Source organism: Eleutherodactylus coqui, chromosome 1 (genome assembly GCF_035609145.1).
Source record: "Eleutherodactylus coqui strain aEleCoq1 chromosome 1, aEleCoq1.hap1, whole genome shotgun sequence".
Lineage (NCBI taxonomy): Eukaryota > Metazoa > Chordata > Amphibia > Anura > Eleutherodactylidae > Eleutherodactylus > Eleutherodactylus coqui.
Genome location: NC_089837.1, coordinates 14,057,737 through 14,078,182, shown reverse-complemented (window position 1 = coordinate 14,078,182; position 20,446 = coordinate 14,057,737). Strand labels below are relative to the sequence as shown.

Below are 20,446 nucleotides of genomic sequence, written 5' to 3'. Positions count from 1 at the left end.
CGGAAAAAATAGACCGATAGAAATTGTGTTTATTTATTAAAAGCGCCAAAATTGGGAAAATTTTGAAAAAAACTTCATTTTTTCACATTTCCAACTGCAATATCTTAAATATGTGCAAACATAATATAGAAATTTTTGCTAAGATTTATATTTCCACCCATTTACTTTATTTTGGGCGCACATTGGAAAAACTTTCGTTTTTTTTTTTAACCATTTAGGAGACGTACAAATTTAACATTACTTTTTAGCATTTTGAGGAACACTTTGTTTTCCTATACCAAGCCAAGATTGGAAAGGCTCATGAGTGTCAGAATAATAGATACCCCCCCAAATGACCTCATTTTAAAAACTACACCCCTTAGTGTATTCACTGAGGGGTGTCATGAGTATTTTGACCCCACAGTTTTTTTTCAGGAATTAATTCAATTTAGAGGAGAAAAAGTAAAATTTCATATTTTTGCAAATCTGTCATTTTAAAGACATTTTTTTTCCTATAGTTTACATGAAAATCAGGATTTACACCCCAAAATGGATACCCCTATTTCTCCCGTGTTCAGAAATATACCCATTGTGGCCCTATTGTTATATCTGAGTCCACAACGGGGCCCAAAATGAAAGGAGTAGTCAGTGTCTTTCAAAACAGAAATTTTGCTTGCAGTCCTTTTAGGCCCCATAGCACACATGTAGAGTTCTTGAGCGCCCAAAACCATAGAAAACCCCCATTTTGAAAACTAGACCCCTTAAGGAATTTATCTAGGGGTGTACTGCATATTTTGACCCCACAGTTTTTGAATGAATTCAAACCCAGCAAAAGGAAAAAATTGTGATTTTCGTTTTTTCGGCAATTCTGTCATTTTAAAAACAGCTTTTTTTTTGTACAGCACACATATGAAGGAAGACTTGCACCCAAAAATGGATACCCCTGTTTGTCCCGTGTTCAGAGACATACCCATTGTGGCCCTAATCTTATGTCTGGATACACAACGGAGCCCAAAATGAAAGGAGCGACCGGTGGCTTTCGGAACACAAATTTTGCTTGAAGTCCTTTTAGGCCCCATTGCCCACTTGTAGAGCTCTTGAGCGCCCAAAACCATAGAGAACCCCCACAAATGACCCCATTTTGAAAACTAGACTCCTTAACGAATTTATATAGGGGTGTACTGCGTATTTTGACCCCACAGTTTTTGAATAAATTCAAGCAAAGCAAAAGGAAAAAATTTGGATTTTTGTTTTTTTGGCAATTCTGTCATTTTAAAAGCAGCTTTTTTTGTACAGCACACATATGAAGGAAGACTTACACCCTAAAATGGATACCCCTGTTTGTGCTGTTTTCAGAAATATACCCATTGTGGCCCTAATCTTATGTCCGCATGCACAACGGGGCCCAAAATAAAAGGAGTAATCGGTGGCTTTCAGAACATTAGATTTTGCTTGAAGTCCTTTTAGGCCCCATTGCCCACTTGTAGAGTTCTTGAGCACCCAAAACCATATAGAACCCCCACAAATGACCCCATTTTGAAAACTAGACCCCTTAACGAATTTATCTAGGGGTGTACTGCATATTTTGACCACACAGTTTTTGAATAAATTCAAGCAAAGCAAAAGGAAAAAAATAGGATTTTCATTTTTTGGGCTATTGTGTCAATTTAAAAACAGTTTTTCTTGTACAGCACACATATAAATGAAGGCTTTCACCCCAAAATGGATACCACTGTTTGTCCCGTGTTCAGAAACATACCCATTGTGGCCCTAATAGACTTACAGGACCTATGGCTAGGCCTACAATGAAAGGAATACCCGTTGGATTTCAGGGTACCACTGAATAAATTTCAGGCCCCATTGCCCACTTATAGAGCCATTGAGCGGCCAAAACTATAAAGAACCCCCTCAAATGACCCCATTTTGAAAACTAGACCCCTTAACGAATTCATATAGGGGTGTACTGCGTATTTTGACCCCACAGTATTTGAATGAATCTAAGCAAAGCAGAAGGAAAAAGTTACGATTTTCAATTTTTTTGGCAATTTTTTCAATTTAAAAACATTTTTTTTGTACAGTGCACATAGGAATGAAGACGTTCACCCCAAAATGGATACCCCCGTTTGTCCCGAGTTCAGAAACATACCGATTGTGGCCCTAATCTACTTACAGGACACATGGCAAAGCCTATAAAGGACGGAACACCTGTTGGATTTTAGGGCACAACTGAATAAATTCCAGGCCCCATTGCTTATTTGTACAGAATAAAGATTGACTCCCTAAAAATTCCCCCCCCCCCCTCCGCGCCCTTTTTGGCATTCGCAAATCTTAGATAAAAGTAAAAATGTGAACTGTGTAGTATTTCCGAAGACAGGGGCAATTACAGAGGCTGGTTGGAATGGGCCCATGGGGCAATAAAACCGGGTATCCCCCCCCCTCCTCTCATGCTTTTTGGGGCTATTTCGTGACCTCAGTGGTGGGTATGGGGTGTAAAAAGTGGCGTTCCGTGAGTCTCCGTAAGCTTGATGAGGTGCGGCGGTCTCACACAGAAGGCGCTCAACAAGGTGCTCCTGGAACTGCAGGAAGGCGAGCGTTCCTGGGGCTTCTTGTAAAATACGTATCACAGGTAGCTGTCTGAATAACGCCGGGCTCACGCGGGTGCAGGCGGAATCCGCTTGCGGAGGCCCACAGCGGATCCCATCTGTGAGCCCGGCTGTGACCCTGCGTACGGCTGCATAATGTACTGCGCATAACTGCCTACTCACACAGGCGGTCATGCACAGAACACCTTTTTTTGTATTTCCCGCACCGTCGCTTAGCTATGACGGGGGTACCCGCAGCCCGTATACAACGTTTTGTAGCCAGGAGCAGGGAGAATTTAAATTATCCTGGCAATCCACAGCTTTTGCGCATGCGCCCGCCATTTTGGCGACAGGCGCGTTTGCAGAAGCTGTGGTAAGGTCCGCGGATAAATCTGGGGGCCTTAGGTACGTACTTTCATCCTCCCTCACGGATATGATCCATGAGGGGAGATGAAACGTACGCTTTTTAAACTTTTAAAAACTTTTTTTTACTTTTTTTTTTTTTTACTTTTTTACACTTTTTTTTTCACTTTACATGATTACTGTCATCCATTGGATGACAGTGATCATGTCCCCGGTATAATCTCTCTGCTCCTAGCTACACATGGCAGCCAGGAGCAGAGGGATTTTAAATTTCCCGGGGCTCGAGCCCGTCTGTGCACGCGCCCGATGTCAATCATCGGGCGCGCATGCGCAAACGGGGATTCGGGTCCCGGGACATCGGGACACCGCTGAGGACTGGGGGTGAGTATTTTCACGTCCCCTCATGGATCCGATCCATGAGGGGGTGTGAAACTGACTTTTTTTTAACTTTTTTTTAACTTTTTCACGATCGCCGCTATCCATTGGATAACGACGATCGCGGTACCGGGGACCGCTCACCGCAGTCCCCGCTGACATCTCCTGCCTCCCGGCTACCTACAGGAGCCGGGAGCTAGGAGATTTTAAATCTCCCGCGCCGCCAGGCCTTCTGCGCATGCGGCTGACGTAATGCCGCCTGGCGCGCATGCGCAGAAGACCGGCTTCGGGCCCCGGAGCGGCAGGAGAGCGGGGAGCAGCGTGCCGGACCTGGGTGAGTAATTTCAGCTGCTCCGATGGATCCGATCCATCGGAGCAGCTGAATCTTTAACTTTTGTGTACTTTTATTTACTTTTTTTGCGATCGGCGCTATCCATTGCATAGCGCCGATCGCAATGCCGGGGGGGGGGGGGGTGTCTGAACAGCCCGGGATGACAGCTCCATGCTGTCAGCTACCTGCGGACACCGACAGCATGGAGCTGTCACGTCCACAGCCCGAGGGGCATTATTCTCTGCAGGAAGCATGTTTTTACGTCCTCAGAGAATAAAGCCCACTTCGGGAGGACGTAAAAACACTATGGGCTGGTCGTTAAGGGGTTAATGAGGCCAGCGCAGATGAACTAGCATCGAAGTCCGCTTCATGTCTACGATTGCTGAAGCTGGTGGCTGAGACCTACGTCCCGGGGAAACTGCAAGTACGCCAGGTTGGGCTTGTGGAACTTTATCCTGGCTAATGCAGTCATTGGAGTGGTTTAAGAAAACGTAACTGATTTAATATGCCCGTCGCAGATAAACTAGAATCGAAGTATGGTTCATGCCTACGATTGCTGAAGCTGTTGGCTGAGGTCTACCTCCCGGGGGAACTGCAAGTACGCCATGTTGGACCTGTGGAACTTTTTCCTGGCTTATCCTGTCATTGGAGCGGTGAAAGGAAACATAACTGATTTAATGAGCCCGTCACAGAGGAATTAGTATCGAAGTCCGCTTCATGCCTACGATTGCTGAAGCTGTTGGCCGATTCCTAGGTTCCGGGGGAACTGCAACTGCGCCAGGCTGGGCCTGTGGAACTTTTTCCTGCTAATCCAGTCATTAGAGCAATGAAAGCAAACGTAACTGATTTAATGAGCCCGTCGCAGATGAACTAGCTTCGAAGTCCGCTTCATGTCTACGATAGCTGAAGCTGTTGGCTGAGGTCTACCTCCCGGGGGAACTGCAACTATGCCAGGTTGGGCTTGTGGAACTTTATCCTGGCTAATACAGTCATTGGAGTGGTTTAAGAAAACGTAATTGATTTAATGAGCCTGTCGCAGATGAACTAGCATCGAAGTCCGCTTCATGCCTGCGATTGCTGAAGCTGTTGGCTGAGGTCTACATCCCGGGGGAACTGCAAATACGCCAATTTGGGCCTGTTGAACTTTCTCCTGCTAAACCAGTCATTGGAGCGGTGAAAGCAAACGTAACTGATCTAATGAGCCTGTCGCAGATGAACTAGCACCGAAGTCTGCTTCATGTCTACGATTGCTGAAGCTGTTGGCCAATTCCTAGGTCCCGGGGGAGCTGCAAGTACGCCAGGTTGGGCCTGTGGAACTTTTTCCTGGCTTATCCAATCATTGAAGCGGTGAAAGCAAACGTAACTGATTTAATGAGCCCGTCGCAGATGAACTAGCATCGAAGTCCGCTAAATGCCTACGAATGCTGAAGCTGTTGGCCGATTCCTAGGTCCCGGGGGAACTGCAACTGCGCCAGGTTGGGCCTGTGGAACGTTTTCCTGCTAATCCAGTCTTTGGAGCTGTGAAAGCAAACGTAACAGATTTAATGAGCCCGTCGCAGATGAACTAGCATCGCAGTCTGCTTCATGCCTACGATTGCTGAAGCTGTTGGCTGAGGCCTACGTCCCAGGGAAACTGCAAATACGCCAGGCTGGGCTTGTGGAACTTTATCCTGCTTAATGCAGTCATTGGAGTGGTTTAAGAAAATGTAACTGATTTAATATGCCCGTCACAGAAAAACTAGAATCGAAGTCCGCTTCAAGCCTGCGATTGCTGAAGCTGTTGGCTGAGGCCTACATCCCGGGGGAACTGCAAATACACCAGGTTGGGCCTGTAGAACCTTCTACTGCTAATCCAGTCATTGGAGCAGTGAAAGCAAACGTAACTGATTTAATGAGCCTGTCGCAGATGAACTAGCATCGAAGTCTGCTTCATGCCTACGATTGCTGAAGCTGTTGGCCATTTCCTAGGTCCCGGGGGAACTGCAACTGTGCCAGGCTGGGCCTGTGGAACTTTTTCCTGCTAATCCAGTCATTAGAGTGGTGAAAGCAAACGTAACTGATTTAATGAGCCCGTCGCAGATGAACTAGCATCGAAGTCCACTTCATGCCTACGATTGCTGAAGCTGATGGCTGAGGCCTACATCCTCGGGGAACTGCAAATACGCCAGTTTGGGCCTGTTGAACTTTCTCCTGCTAAACCAGTCATTGGAGCGGTGAAAGCAAACGTAACTGATCTAATGAGCCTGTCGCAGATGAACTAGCATCGAAGTCTGCTTCATGTCTACGATTGCTGTAGCTGTTGGCCAATTCCTAGGTCCCGGGGGAGCTGCAAGTACGCCAGGTTGGGCCTGTGGAACTTTTTCCTGGCTTATCCAGTCATTGAAGCGATGAAAGCAAACGTAACTGATTTAATGAGCCCGTCGCAGATGAACTAGCATCGAAGTCCGCTTAATGCCTACGAATGCTGAAGCTGTTGGCCGATTCCTAGGTCCCGGGGGAACTGCAACTGCGCCAGGTTGGGCATGTGGAACTTTTTCCTGCTAATCCAGTCATTGAAGCCGTGAAATAAAACGTAACTGATTTAATGAGCCCGTCGCAGATGAACTAGCATCGAAGTCCGCTTCATGTCTACGATTGCTGAAGCTGTTGGCCAAGGCCTAGGTCCCGGGGGAGCTGCAAGTACGCCAGGTTGGGCCTATGGAAATTTTTCCTGGCTTATCCAGTCATTGAAGCGGTGAAAGCAAACGTAACTGATTTAATGAGCCCGTCGCAGATGAACTAGCATCGAAGTCCGCTTCATGTTTACAATTGCTGAAGCTGTTGGCTGAGGTATACCTCCCGGGGGAACTGCAACTATGCCAGGTTGGGCTTGTGGAACTTTATCCTGGCTAATGCAGTCATTGGAGTGGTGAAAGAAAACGTAACTGATTTAATGAGCCCGTCGCAGATGAACTAGCATCAAAGTTAGCTTCATGTCTACGATTGCTGAAGCTGGTGGCTGAGACCTACGTCCCGGGGAAACTGCAAGTACGCCAGGTTGGGCTTGTGGAACTTTATCCTGGCTAATGCAGTCATTGGAGTGGTTTAAGAAAACGTAACTGATTTAATATGCCCGTCGCAGATAAACTAGAATCGAAGTATGCTTCATGCCTACGATTGCTGAAGCTATTGGCTGAGGTCTACCTCCCGGGGAAACTGCAAGTACGCCATGTTGGGCCTGTGGAACTTTTTCCTGGCTTATCCTGTCATTGGAGCGGTGAAAGGAAACATAACTGATTTAATGAGCCTGTCACAGATGAACTAGCATCGAAGTCCGCTTCGTGCCTACGATTGCTGAAGCTGTTGGCCGATACCTAGTTCCCGGGGGAACTGCAACTGCGCCAGGTTGGGCATGTGGAAGTTTTTCCAGGCTTATCCAGTCATTGGAGCGGTGAAAGGAAACATAACTGATTTAATGAGCCTGTCACAGATGAACTAGCATCGAAGTCCGCTTCGTGCCTACGATTGCTGAAGCTGTTGGCCGATTCCTAGTTCCCGGGGGAACTGCAACTGCGCCAGGTTGGGCATGTGGAAGTTTTTCCTGGCTTATCCAGTCATTGAAGCGGTGAAAGCAAACGTAACTGATTTAATGAGCCCGTCACAGAGGAATTAGTATCGAAGTCCGCTTCATGCCTACGATTGCTGAAGCTGTTGGCTGATTCCTAGGTCCCGGGGGAACTGCAACTGCGCCAGGTTGGGCCTGTGGAACGTTTTCCTGCTAATCCAGTCATTGGAGCGGTGAAAGAAAACGTAACTGATTTAATGAGCCCGTCGCAGATGAACTAGCATCGAAGTCCCCTTCATGCCTACGATTGCTGAAGCTGTTGGCTGAGGCCTACGTCCCGGGGGAACTGCAACTATGCCAGGTTGGGCTTGTGGAACTTTATCCTGGCTAATGCAGTCATTGGAGTGGTTTAAGAAAACGTAATTGATTTAATGAGCCTGTCGCAGATGAACTAGCATCGAAGTCCGCTTCATGCCTGCGATTGCTGAAGCTGTTGGCTGAGGTCTACATCCCGGGGGAACTGCAAATACGCCAGGTTGGGCCTGTAGAACTTTCTCCTGCTTATCCAGTCATTGAAGCGGTGAAAGCAAACATAACTGATTTAATGAACCCGTTGCAGATGAACTAGCATCGAAGTCCGCTTCATGTCTACGATTGCTGAAGCTGTTGGCCGATTCCTAGGTCCCGGGGGAACTGCAACTGCGCCAGGTTGGGCCTGTGGAACGTTTTTCTGCTAATTCAGTCATTGGAGCGGTGAAAGCAAACATAACTGATTTAATGAACCCGTTGCAGATGAACTAGCATCGAAGTCCGCTTCATGCCTACGATTGTTGAAGCTGTTGGCCAAGGCCTAGGTCCCGGGGGAAGTGCAAGTACGCCAGGTTGGGTCTGTGGAACTTTTTCCTGGCTTATCCAGTCATTGGAGCGGTGAAAGAAAACGTAACTGAATTAATGAGCCCGTCGACGATGAACTAGCATCGAAGTCCGCTTCATGCCTACGAATGCTGAAGCTATTGGCCGATTCCTAGGTTCCGGGGGAACTGCAACTGCGCCAGGCTGGGCCTGTGGAACTTTTTCCTGCTAATCCAGTCATTAGAGCAATGAAAGCAAACGTAACTGATTTAATGAGCCCGTCGCAGATGAACTAGCTTCGAAGTCCACTTCATGTCTACGATTGTTGAAGCTGTTGGCTGAGGTCTACCTCCCGGGGGAACTGCAACTACGCCAAGTTGGGCTTGTGGAACTTTATCCTGGCTAATGCAGTCATTGGAGCGGTGAAAGAAAACGTAACTGATTTAATGAGCTCGTCGCAGATGAACTAGCATCGAAGTCAGCTTCATGCCTACGATTGCTGAAGCTGTTGGCTGAGACCTAGGTCTCGGGGAAACTGCAAGTACGCCAGGTTGGGCCTGGGGAACTATTTTTCTTCTGGCTAATCCAGTCATTGGAGCAGTGAAAGAAAATGAAATTGATATATTGAGCCCGGTGCATATTAACTAGCATCGAAGACTGCTTCATGCGTATGATTGCTGAAGCTGTTGGCTGAGGTCTAGGTCCCGGTGGAACTGCAAGTACGCCAGGTTGGGCCTGTGGAACTTTTTCCTGGCTAATCCAGTCATTGAAGCGGTGAAAGCAAACGTAACTGATTTAATGACCCCGTCACAGATGAACTAAGATCGAAGTCCGCTTCATGTCCACGATTGCTGAAGCTGTTGGCCGATTCCTAGGTCCAGGGGGAACTGCAACTGCGCCAGGCTGGGCCTGTGGAACATTTTCCTGCTAATCCAGTCATTGGAGCGTTGAAAGTAAACGTAATTGATTTATTGAGCCTGGCGCAGATGAACTAGCAGCGAAGTCCGCTTCATGCCTACGATTGCTGAAGCTGTTGGCTGAGGCCTACATCCCGGGGGAACTGCAAGTACGCCAGGTTTGGCCTGTGGAACTTTTTCCTGGCTAATCCAGTCATTGGAGCGGTGAAAGCAAACTTAATTGATGTATTGAGCCCGAAGCAGATGAACTAGCATCGAAGTCCGCTTCATGTCTACGATTGCTGAAGCTGTTGGCCAAGACCTACGTCCCGGGGGAACTGCAAGTACGCCAGGTTGGGCTTGTGGAACTTTATTCTGGCTAATGCAGTCATTGGAGCGGTGAAAGAAATCGTAACTGAATTATTGAGCCCGTCGACGATGAACTAGCATCGAAGTCCGCTTCATGCCTACGATTGCTGAAGCTGTTGGCCGATTCCTAGGTCCCGGGGAAACTGCAACTGCGCCAGGTTGGGCTTGTGGAACGCTTTCCTGCTAATCCAGTCATCGGCGCGATGAAAGAAAACGTAACTGATTTAATGAGCCTGTCGCAGATGAACTAGCTTCGAAGTCAGCTTCATGCCTACGATTGCTAAAGCTGTTGGCTGGGGCCTACGTCCCGGGGGAACTGCAAGTACACCATGTTGGGCTTGTGGAACTTTATCCTGGCTAATGCAGTCATTGGAGTGGTTTAAGAAAATGTAACTGATTTAATGAGCCCAGCGCAGATGAACTAGCATCGAAGTCTGCTTCATGCCAACGATTGCTGAAGCTGTTGGCCGATTCCTAGGTCCCGGGGGAACTGCAACTGCGCCAGGCTGGGCCTGTAGAACTTTTTCCTGCTGATCCAGTCATTAGAGCGGTGAAAGCAAACGTAACTGATTTAATGAGCCTGTCGCAGATGAACTAGCATCGAAGTCTACTTCATGCCTACGATTGTTGAAGCTGTTGGCCAAGGCCTAGGTCCCGGGTGAACTGCAAGTTCGCCAGTTTGTGCCTGTTGAACTATTTTTCTTCTGGCTAATCCAGTCATTGGAGCAATGAAAGAAAACGTAATTGATTTATTGAGCCCGTCGCAGATCAACTAGCATCGAAGTCCGCTTCATGCCTACGAATGCTGAAGCTGTTGGCTGAGGCCTAGGTCCCGGTGGAACTGCAAGTACGCCAGGTTGGGCCTGTGGAACTTTTTCCTGGCTTATCCTGTAATTGGAGTGGTGAAAGAAAACGTAGCTGATTTAATGAGCCTGGCGCAGATGAACTAGCATCGAAGTCTGCTTCATGCCTACGATTGCTGAAGCTGTTGGCCGAGGCCTAGGTTCCGGGGGAACTGCAACTGTGCCAGGTTAGGCCTGTGGAACTTTTTCCTGGCTTATCCAGTCATTGGAGCGGTAAAGGCAAACGTAACTGATTTACTGAGACCTTCGCAGCTGAACTACCATCGAAGTCCGCTTCCTGCCTACGATTGCTGAAGCTGTTGGCCGATTCCTAGGTCCCAGGGGAACTGCAACTGCACCAGGTTGGGCCTGTGGAACGTTTTTCTGCTAATCCAGTCATTGGAGCAGTGAAAGCAAACATAACTGATTTAATGAGCCCGTCGCAGATCTACTAGCATCGAAGTCCGCTTCATGTCTACGATTGCTGAAGGTGTTGGCCAAGGCCTAGGTCCCGGGGGAACGGCAAGTACGCCAGGTTGGGCCTGTGGAACTACTTCCTGGCTTATCCAGTCATTGGAGCGGTGAAAGAAAACGTAATTGATTTATTGAGCCCGGTGCAGATGAACTAGCATCGAAGTCCGCTTCATGCCTACGATTGCTGAAGCTGTTGGCTGAGGCCTACGTCCCGGGGGAACTGCAAGTACGCCAGGTTGGGCTTGTGGAAATTTTTCCTGGCTAATCCAGTGATTGCAGCGGTGAAAGCAAACGTAACTGATTTAATGAGCCCGTCGCAGATGAACCAGCATCGAAGTCCGCTTCATGCTTACGATTGCTGAAGCTGTTGGCCGTGGCCTACGTCCCGGGGGAACTACCAGTACGCCAGGTTGGGCCTGTGGAGCTTTTTCCTGGCTAATCCAGTCAATGGAGCGGTGAAAGAAAACGTAACTGATTTAATGAGCCCGGCGCAGATGAACTAGCATCGAAGTCAGCTTCATGGCTATGATTGCTGAAGCTGTTGGCTGAGGCCTACGCCCCGGGGAAACTGCAAGTACGCCAGGTTGGGCCTGTGGAACTATTTTTCTTCTGGCTTATCCAGTCATTGGAGCGGTGAAAGAAAACGTAACTGATTTAATGAGCCCGTCGCAGATGAACTAGCATCGAAGTCAGCTTCATGGCTATGATTGCTGAAGCTGTTGGCTGAGGCCTACGCCCCGGGGAAACTGCAAGTACGCCAGGTTGGGCCTGTGGAACTATTTTTCTTCTGGCTTATCCAGTCATTGGAGCGGTGAAAGAAAACGTAAGTGATTTACTGAGACCTTCGCAGCTGAACTAGCATCGAAGTCCGCTTCATGTCTACGATTGCTGAAGGTTTGTGCTGAGGCCTTTGTCCTCGGCGCAGTGAAAATCTGCCATGTTTGGGCACTTTGATTTCTTCATGGTTCATGTCTTGGGTTGCCTTGGACCCACCTATGCTGTTGGTGCACACAGACTACCCATTGCGGTTATTTACCTGTCTGGCACAAAGACACTGACTGACTTGGGTAGGAGGCAGAGTGCAGATGGCTTTCCCCTTGCAGTATCGATTGAGCTATCCAACATCTAGGCAGAATGAATACTGTGTGGGCACATGGCTTTCCCATAGCTATGTAACTCATGCCCACGTTTGCAGCACTTTATTGGAATGAAGATCGAACGTCAATTTCTCTTTGATTCTCAACTGCATTGTGGGCTGTCACCCCCCCCCCCCTTTTACAGAATATCGCTACCTGTCACTGGCAACCCTCTGCAGTTTGTGCCTCCGATTCCTCCTCATGGCAGACGCACTTGGAAATAGACATGAGGTTGGTGTGGCTATGAAGCGAGCGTGTGGCATGAGGGCAGCTGAAGGCTGCGCAGGGACACTTTTGTGAGTGCTGTGGACGCTGGGTCATGCAGGGGGTTGGGCAGCATGTAACCCAGGAGAAGAGGCAGAGGTGTGACCCGCAGGCAGTGATTGTGGTTGGTTGGAGGTAGTGTGGTGCTTAGCTAAGGTGTGCCTTGCTAATGAGGGTTTGTCCGAAGTAAAAATTGTTAGGGGGGGGTGGGCATACTCTTGCCGCTATTGTGGCTTAATAGTGAGACCTGGGAGCCTGAGATGCAGCCCTGCATGTTGCCCCTCCCCTGCCCTATCCGTTTCTGTGGCGTTTCCATCACTTTCGTAGGTTTTCCAGATTTTCACAAGTGAAAACCTAAGCGGAGCAACGGTCATATACAAAAATGCTCGAGTCGCCCATTGACTTCAATGGGGTTCGTTACTCGAAACGAACTCTCGAGCATTGCAGAAAGTTCAACTCGAGCAACGAGCACCCGAGCATTTTAGTGCTCGCTCATCTCTATTAAAATACTAACCTTAGGAATGTAACTCTCATCATAGGTAAGGTTAAGACTTTGCTTAAAAGAAACATTTAAAACTTCACATTTTCCATAAATTTTACAAATAGAAATCAAATAATGGTATTAAGTGGTGAGGGCCTCTTTGTCACCCCCAGGAGCCAGTATGAACAGGTTACTTGGCTGGCCGATTCGAGAACACGCCACACAGAACTGGCCATGAGAGCAACAGCCCTGTCTCACATCTATACCTGCCTTTGTCAGTGACTGCCCCTGTGACTTGTTAATAGTCATGGCGAAGCATAATTTAATAGGAAATTAAAGCCGCTTAAATTAAAAAATGTAGTCTGAAGGGATTATAGGTATCCGTGGAATAAACACTGTTTCACCTTCACCGCAGCCTGTGAACACAGTCGCCTCAATAACATTCGGTTGCAGTGTCTTTATTTGCAGCCTTGTTCCATTACAGTTTTGGAGGGTTCAAATTCCGTAACAACATTATGGCTGCTCTGACTTTGAGAGTAAGGCGGTGAGCTGGCATTCCTGGCAGCTCCAGTGTATTAAGAAACTCAACAGGATAGTTGACAGCATCATCACTGTTCAGAACTGAGTCAATCGACTTGTAAACAGTCTCACTTCCACCAAGACGTTCTAACAAACAATGATTTAACGCAGAGGCAGAAGCGTTTGTAGGCGTTAACAATGCTCTTTCTCGTAGCCAAGAGGCAGGTTTCTGTCTGAGGTGTTTAATGTCAGGATATACTTCTGCTATGAGACTGTCTACAGAGTCGACAGTAGTACACAGGTTTGGTGGGATCTTAAGGATGCTATGGATGTTGTTAATATCTCTATTACTTATTTTTAACAGAAGATTAGCAAATTCCCGGCATTGATGTCACCCCTCAGATGAACCCTCATATTTGTAGAAAGAGATTTTTCTACTTTTGGCCAAAGGAAGGAACTCTTGAAGCAAGCATTGACCTCATCAGCACCAGTACCTTGGGGTATGACAGGTAAAGTTTGCCTGAAGTCTCCTGAGAACAACACTGCGACTCCTCCCATAAGTTTGTTGCTGTTACGGAGATCTCGAAGAGTGCGGTCAACTGCCTCTATTCCGGCTTTATGCGACATTGTACATTCATCCCACACTATAAGTTTACAGTCTTGGAGTACTGATGCAAGGTCACTCTGCTTCGAAATGCTGCAGACTGGGGCTTCAACTCGATTTAAATTTAATGGCAGATTGAAGGTGGCGTGTGATGTTCTTCCTCCCTGTAGTAGTGTAGCAGCAATGCCTGAGGATGCTACAGCGATTGCAATGTTTTTTGTGCTCCTTACTTTGGCTAACAACAAATTTATCAAGTAGGTTTTTCCAGTTCCTCCTGATGCATCCAAAAAGAAGACTTTGTTTGAATTAGACTCAACACTTTGTAGTACTTCATGGTAGACAATCTTTTGGTCATCAGTAAGGCATGCTTCATGTTTTGTCACTGTGTCTTACAGTATTGCAACATCGTAATTAACCCCTTCCCGTACCGGTACGTCCTGGGAGCCTGGTACTTCCCGCAACAGGATGTATCGTTACGTCCTGGGGATAGCGCGAGATCACATAAGATCCCGCGCTATCCCACAGCGGGAGACGGCTGTCAGTCACAGCCGGCGTCCCGCTGCAACAGCGGGGGGACATCGGAGATGCGCCCCCCCCCCCTGTTAACCCCTTCCCTGCCGCGATCTAAGTAGATCGTGGCAGGGAAGGAGTTCACAGAGGGAGCGCACTCCCTCTCTGTCTCCAGCCGGCTATCGCGATGTCATCGTGAGAGCCTGGCCTGTCACCATGGCAACAGGACGCCAGACACTGGCGTCCTGTATTACCTGTGCCTATAATCGCTGTACAAGCGATAAGGCATGGCAGAGGAGTAGCTCTGCCATGCCTTATAACAGCGATCATAGGCACAGTGCTGCAAGTCCCTCAGAGGGACTCAAATAGTGTAAAAAAAAGAAAAGTGTAAAAAAAAGAAAAATGTAAAAAAAAATGTAAAAAAACCCATTTTTTATGCTTTTCTAATATTAGCATAAAAAAAAGGGAAAAAAATTAAACCCCCACATATTGGATATTGACGCGTCCATAACAACGTGTACAAAAAGATGAACACGCTTTTTATTTTGTACGACAAAAAGCGTAAAAAAAAACGCTAAAAAACAGAGGCAAAATGCTAATTTTTAGCATTTTGCCTCCCAAAAAATGCAATAAAAGTGATCAAAAAAGCCGTACATTCCCCAAAATGGTACCAATAAAAACCACAGCTCGTCTCGCAAAAAATAAGCCCTAATAGAGCTCCGTACATAGAAAAATAAAAAAGTTACAGGACTTTGAATGCAGCTATAGAGAAAAAAAAAAGATTTCCAAAAAAAGGGTGTTTTAATACAAAAAAGTGTAAAAACCTAAAAAAATATAACAATTTTGGTATCGTTGTTACCGTACCGACCTGCAGAAAAAATTTAGTGCATCATTTATGCTACATGATTAACGCTGTAAAAAAAAAAGAAAAAGAAATCTATGGCAGAATTGATGCGTTTTCTCTCCCTGTTATCATAAAAAAAATAATAAAAATTACGATATAGTCTATGTACCCAAAAGTGGCACCGATAAAAACTACAGCTCGCCACGCAAAAAACAAGCCCTTATACGGCTGCGTCCACGGAAAAATAAAAAAGTTATGGCTTTTGGAAAATGGAGATGGAAAAATACCAAAAAATCGCTTGGTCCTCAACGCCAAAATAGGCCATGTCATTAAGGGGTTAATTTGCTTCAGACATTCTCGGTTTTTCAAAATGTCATCAGTTCGTATTGATTCTGGTAAGCTATACTCTTGTAAGGTTTGGCCTCCCAAAGACAGAATGATGTCTTCCAGCAAAATCAAGGTCTTGTTATAAATATGCTCTTTATTTTGTGTTTATTTCTTGATTATGTCTCTGCACTTGCCTCAAGATATCCTCAAAGAAATTGTCTTTGTGAGTCTCCCACAACAGCAATGGCTCAGACACCTGACAAATGACCACCATGATGGCAAACAATTCTCTCAACCTAACTGCTGAATCAGACAAAGCTGCTTCTTCCAATGTTTTATTCCAATGACTGTCATCCTCAAGTAAGCCGAGTGACTTACATGCTGACTGGAATGTTAGATGCAGCACACCATCAACAGTTTTTAGATGACTGAAAGATGTGGGGCCCCGAACCTCATGCAGCAGCAGTCGCAATTGGTAACATTCAGAGTTATTTGGATGTACTGTATAAACTCTACCAAGAACTGTGTCTTTTGTCACTCCTGGATATCCGATAACGCATGTTCCTTGTTCTCTTTGAACAAATCTATCTTTTTTCCAGAAATAGAATGAAGGAACTTCGTGGTATAGGAGGGTTCTTGCTAAGCCATCAACCTTACACAGTTCAAAAAATCCTATAAGAGTAGTTTTTGAAGGGGTGTTAATTTTGTCTATTGCATTATCTGCAGTGAAATTAGACTCTTTGTCCAGATGAACCGCAAGGTGCTTTACAGAAAGGAATATTTCATTGAATGGAAAAGAGAAAATGCGCCAAATGGCTTCAGAACTGCTAATATAGCGACCTGTCAGGTATATGTTTATTTCATCACATTCATTCTCCACTGCGAACGTGGCCTGATCACTACCTTTATTCACATACTTGCACATATATTTAATGGATTTGACAGAATTGCAGTACTCAACATTGATGTGTGCATTAAAGGTGCGGAGAAGAACAGGATTAAAAGGAACTACCGAGCTGTTATCAAGTACCCAAGTCCCTTGAGCCTTCTCAATAGTTACTGTAAACCCACCCTCACTTGGCGATCTTCTTCTGTACTTCGGATACCCATCATCACCAGTCTGGGTCTCACTGGGGAATGGCTTTGGGTAACTCTTGGAGCACTTGCCATCCTTTATGCACTGGGAATGTGTGTTGAAGTTTCCACATGGCCCATGTATCATATTACGTTTAACAATGTTGTACAGAATAGGATCTTCTTTTGATTTGGTATCTCTGCACAAATTATATTGTCAATACGGTCTGGTGTAATTGCTTTTTCAAGCCATAACAAAATATGAATGTGAGGGAGACCACGTTTCTGCCATTCGACAGAATGCATGTAACATCTGGGCTTTCCAAAAAGACTCCCTTTGGGTAACAAACTCATGATCTTTTTAACTTTAAGATGGAAAACTCGACTTGTGATGTCATGACGATGCTGGGGTTTCTGCCTGGGCAGTAGAGCTTCTGTAATTTCTGTCCATTTTGGGTTACACGTAAAGGTAATGAATAAGTCTGGACGGCCATAGTGACACACATAGGTCATCGCATCCTGGGTACGTTTGTGCATGTACTGTGGTACTCCTGTGAATGACGATGGCAAGATAACAGCCTGGCCCAACTGTCTGATGTCTGCATCATTTTTATCAATGGCGTCTTTGAGGTGAATGTAACTTTCTGCTCTCAATGTTTTCTGGTTATTTCGGATGAAATTTAACCTCTCTGTTTCTATTTTTGCATACATGTCCACCAAAAACTGGCTAAGGAAGGATCTACAGTGGAATATGTGATTTTGTTAATTTTGTCTTATTAGACGATACACATAAAAATTCAAAGCTGAGATTGTTTTGTTAAGTGGCTGTTTCGTGGTAGGATGTACCTGAGGCAGAGATATGGAATAGCCATCTTCTCCATAGCAAAACATAATTGGGTACTGTAAAGCATCATATGATCGATGAATTTCGCTGATTCCATAAAGTTTGCTGTCTGTTTTTCCAAATGCTTGGCCTACTATGACGACTGCAACTTCATTGACTGTAGGTTTGTTAAACAGCCCTTATGAGCATTTACAGGATTTCTTTCAGCATGAATGACTATTTGAAACTGATCCTTGTCATCACTGGGTAGACTTTCCACTGCAGATTTAAAGTCTTTAATGTACGGGTTGCAGTCATGAAGCATTCTTTGAAGCTGTCGAATCAAATTAGGATTGACAAGAGATGCATTTTTACATCTTATATTAATTTGTTCTTCTTCATCACCGACAAAATAAATTTGTAACAAACGTATGCTGATGTTCAGGAGATGCCAATAAACTACCTATTAAGTGGTAAACCTGTCTTTGAACTTTGAAGGTAGGCAAAAAATTTCCTTCCACAACCTTCTTAGCTCCAAAAGAAGTCTGTTACGTATGCTGCTGGGATCTGTTGTACTATGTACTCCTAGCAGCACAGTTACAGGTGGTTGAGGGTTAATTGAGCTGGCTGGGTGTGGTACTTCCTGCTAGCCAATCTCCTGGGTCTGTGCTCACATATAAACCCAGCTTCTAGTCAGTCTGGCTGGGTCCCCAGGGTGAGCAGTCATGTTACTTCTGTGGGCTGGAACTTGTATCAGTCATGTTCAGCTTGTTTCCACTCTGATCTGTGTTTGTAAGTAGGTATGTGTCTCTCTGCTTCCAGTGAGTCAGTTGGTGGATCCCTGACACAGCCCCCTATGTCAGCTCTGTGGCTGACTGTCTATTCCCCCTGGTATGAGAACACATAGGCTGGGGTCACACAGGGCGGATTTGCTGCGGTTTTGCCGTGGATTGCCGTTGCATATCCGCACTGCGGCAAAACTGCTGCGTTTGCAGTGCAATGCAGCACAAATGAGATTTGCCAAAAAGCTGTTCTCACAGGACGGATGTTTTCCGCACAGCCGCAGTGCGGAAATGCAACTGCGTTGCGGTTTTAAAAGATGCAGCATGTTCATTCTTTGGTTGTTTCCGCAGCGCTTTTTTGTCCATAGACCTCTATGGACACAGCCAAAACAGCACCAAATACGCGACAAATACGCAACAAAAGTAAAAAAGCGCTGCACGCTTTCCGCACGAAAATCCGCAAGCCCAAATTAACCTTTGAAGTGGTTTTGCCGCAGAAGCAGTTCTTCTGCGTCAAAACCGCAACGGAAAAACCGCAACAAATCCGCCCTGTGTGACCCTAGCCATAGACTTGCTGGAGTTCCATCTGTGTGCATGTGAGCTCTGGGTGGAGGCTGTCTGGGTTTCTATATGTTGCAGCTGGCTGTGTCCAGTGCTCTGTTCTGTCCTTTTGCAAGCTTTGCTGAGTGATCTCTGTCTTGCTGGTTCATGTCTGTTTGTATGTTTGTTTTGTGTCAGTTTGCTGTATGACCTGCTATATGTGTCCTGTCTTGTTGCAGCTTTCTGTGTGAACTCTGTCCTGTTCTGCTGGACTCCTGGTTAGCGTAGGGACTAGCGGTATAACCAGGAGCCGTGAAGTGGCCCGCTAGCTTCCATGTTTTGTACAAAATGTCAACCAATATCTGGTATTTATATTCAGCTTATGTGCTACCAGTGGTGGCATTGTGGCTGCTGTATCCTGTGTATTCTGGCTCTGTGTCCTGTTGTTCTGTCTTTGTCATGTGGCATGTGTATGTCTCCTGTTCTGGGGTGTGGCTCCTAGTGGATCAGTTAGGGCCCAGTTCCGAAGACCGCCCTTTATTGGGGTGAATCCCCCACTTAGGTAGGTCCATGCCATCCTCCTGTGAAGAACAGGGTCAGTTGCCTGAAACCTGTGTGAATCCCGTGTGACCCTGGTGCTACCTGTGTGCGTCCATGACATCCATTCTATCCCCATTTGGGTACAATTGTGTGAGCTCCCAGTCTTAGGTTGCCCACACGATCGTAACAAAGCCATTTGGAACACACTGTTGTATTTTTGGATTGAATTCAAAAAGTGTTCACTTTCAGGATGTTCCCCTATGGAAAGAGAATTAAGAAGTATGGGTAGGTCTGTAAATGGAGGAAGTTGAACTTTACCACTACAACAGCACATTCCAGGAGTCTCATTTTTCCACTTTAGAGCTTCACAGAAAACAGTTTCCATACCTCCTATAGTGACAGATTGATCACTTTCATATAAAATATCAGGATCATATGTAAATCCAGAATTTTCCTTTTTACTCCAAACTTGCTTTTTACGCTGAAGTCCTTTTTCATTGTGTGGATCGTATCTGGAAACAGCGGCTCAATTAACATGTGGATGAGTCTGGACATATTTTGCTGCAGCATCTTGATGAACTTTAGGATTTGACCCAGTGTACTTTTTAACACAGGCTCTATTTACCTAAGGGTATTGTTGACTAGTTACTGCCTTCATGTTTACATCAGGGTGTTGGGTGTATTTAGCAACAGCCTTCATGTTTACATCAGGGTGTGGCTGCGTGTATTTAGCAATTGCCTTCCTGTGTACATCAGGGTGTTGGGTGTATTTAGCAACTGCCTTCCTGTTTACATCAGGGTGTTGTTGGGTGTATTTAGCAACTGCCTTCCTGTTTACATCAGGGTGTTGTTGGGTGTATTTAGCAACTGCCTTCACATGTACATCAGGGTGGTGTTGGGTGTATTTAGCTGCTGTGTCTCTATGAGCTTGTGAATTTTTTTCAGTGTACTTTGCTACAGATTTGCGATGGACTTCTGGGTGAGTTTTTGCATATTTTGATGCAGCGTCTCGTTGCTGTTTTCTCCTGGCAGCATCTGAAAATTTCCCTTTGTACCTTCGACGTTTTGGTTTAAGGGACCTGTCTTCATCTGAACTGTTTTGTTGACTTGTTCTCATGTTCACCTCATATTTTTGTGTCTTAGCAGGTGTTGCCACACTTAGTGTGTGTTCTTTGACAGTTTGAGGTAAGGCTACAACTTCTTCATAAACGTCAAAGTGACCATTGCTAAAATCCTCACCGCTGAATCGAAGTCTTTTGACAGGCCTCCCTTGTTGACCAAAAGCATGACAGTTTGTTTTATTGTAATAAACTTCAAAGTAAAAAAGGAAATATTTCTCCTGCTGCCACCAACTCGCGAGCACAACCATAGGTAGTGGGTTTTAACATTTCTTCC

The 20,446-nt window shown here is 45.9% G+C and overlaps 1 pseudogene; it reads right to left on the bottom strand.

The window, feature by feature from the left end:
• Nucleotides 1–15,446: 15,446 nt before the first annotated feature.
• On the bottom strand, nt 15,447–17,077 carry LOC136628901 (uncharacterized; annotated as a pseudogene).
• Nucleotides 17,078–20,446: the final 3,369 nt, after the last annotated feature.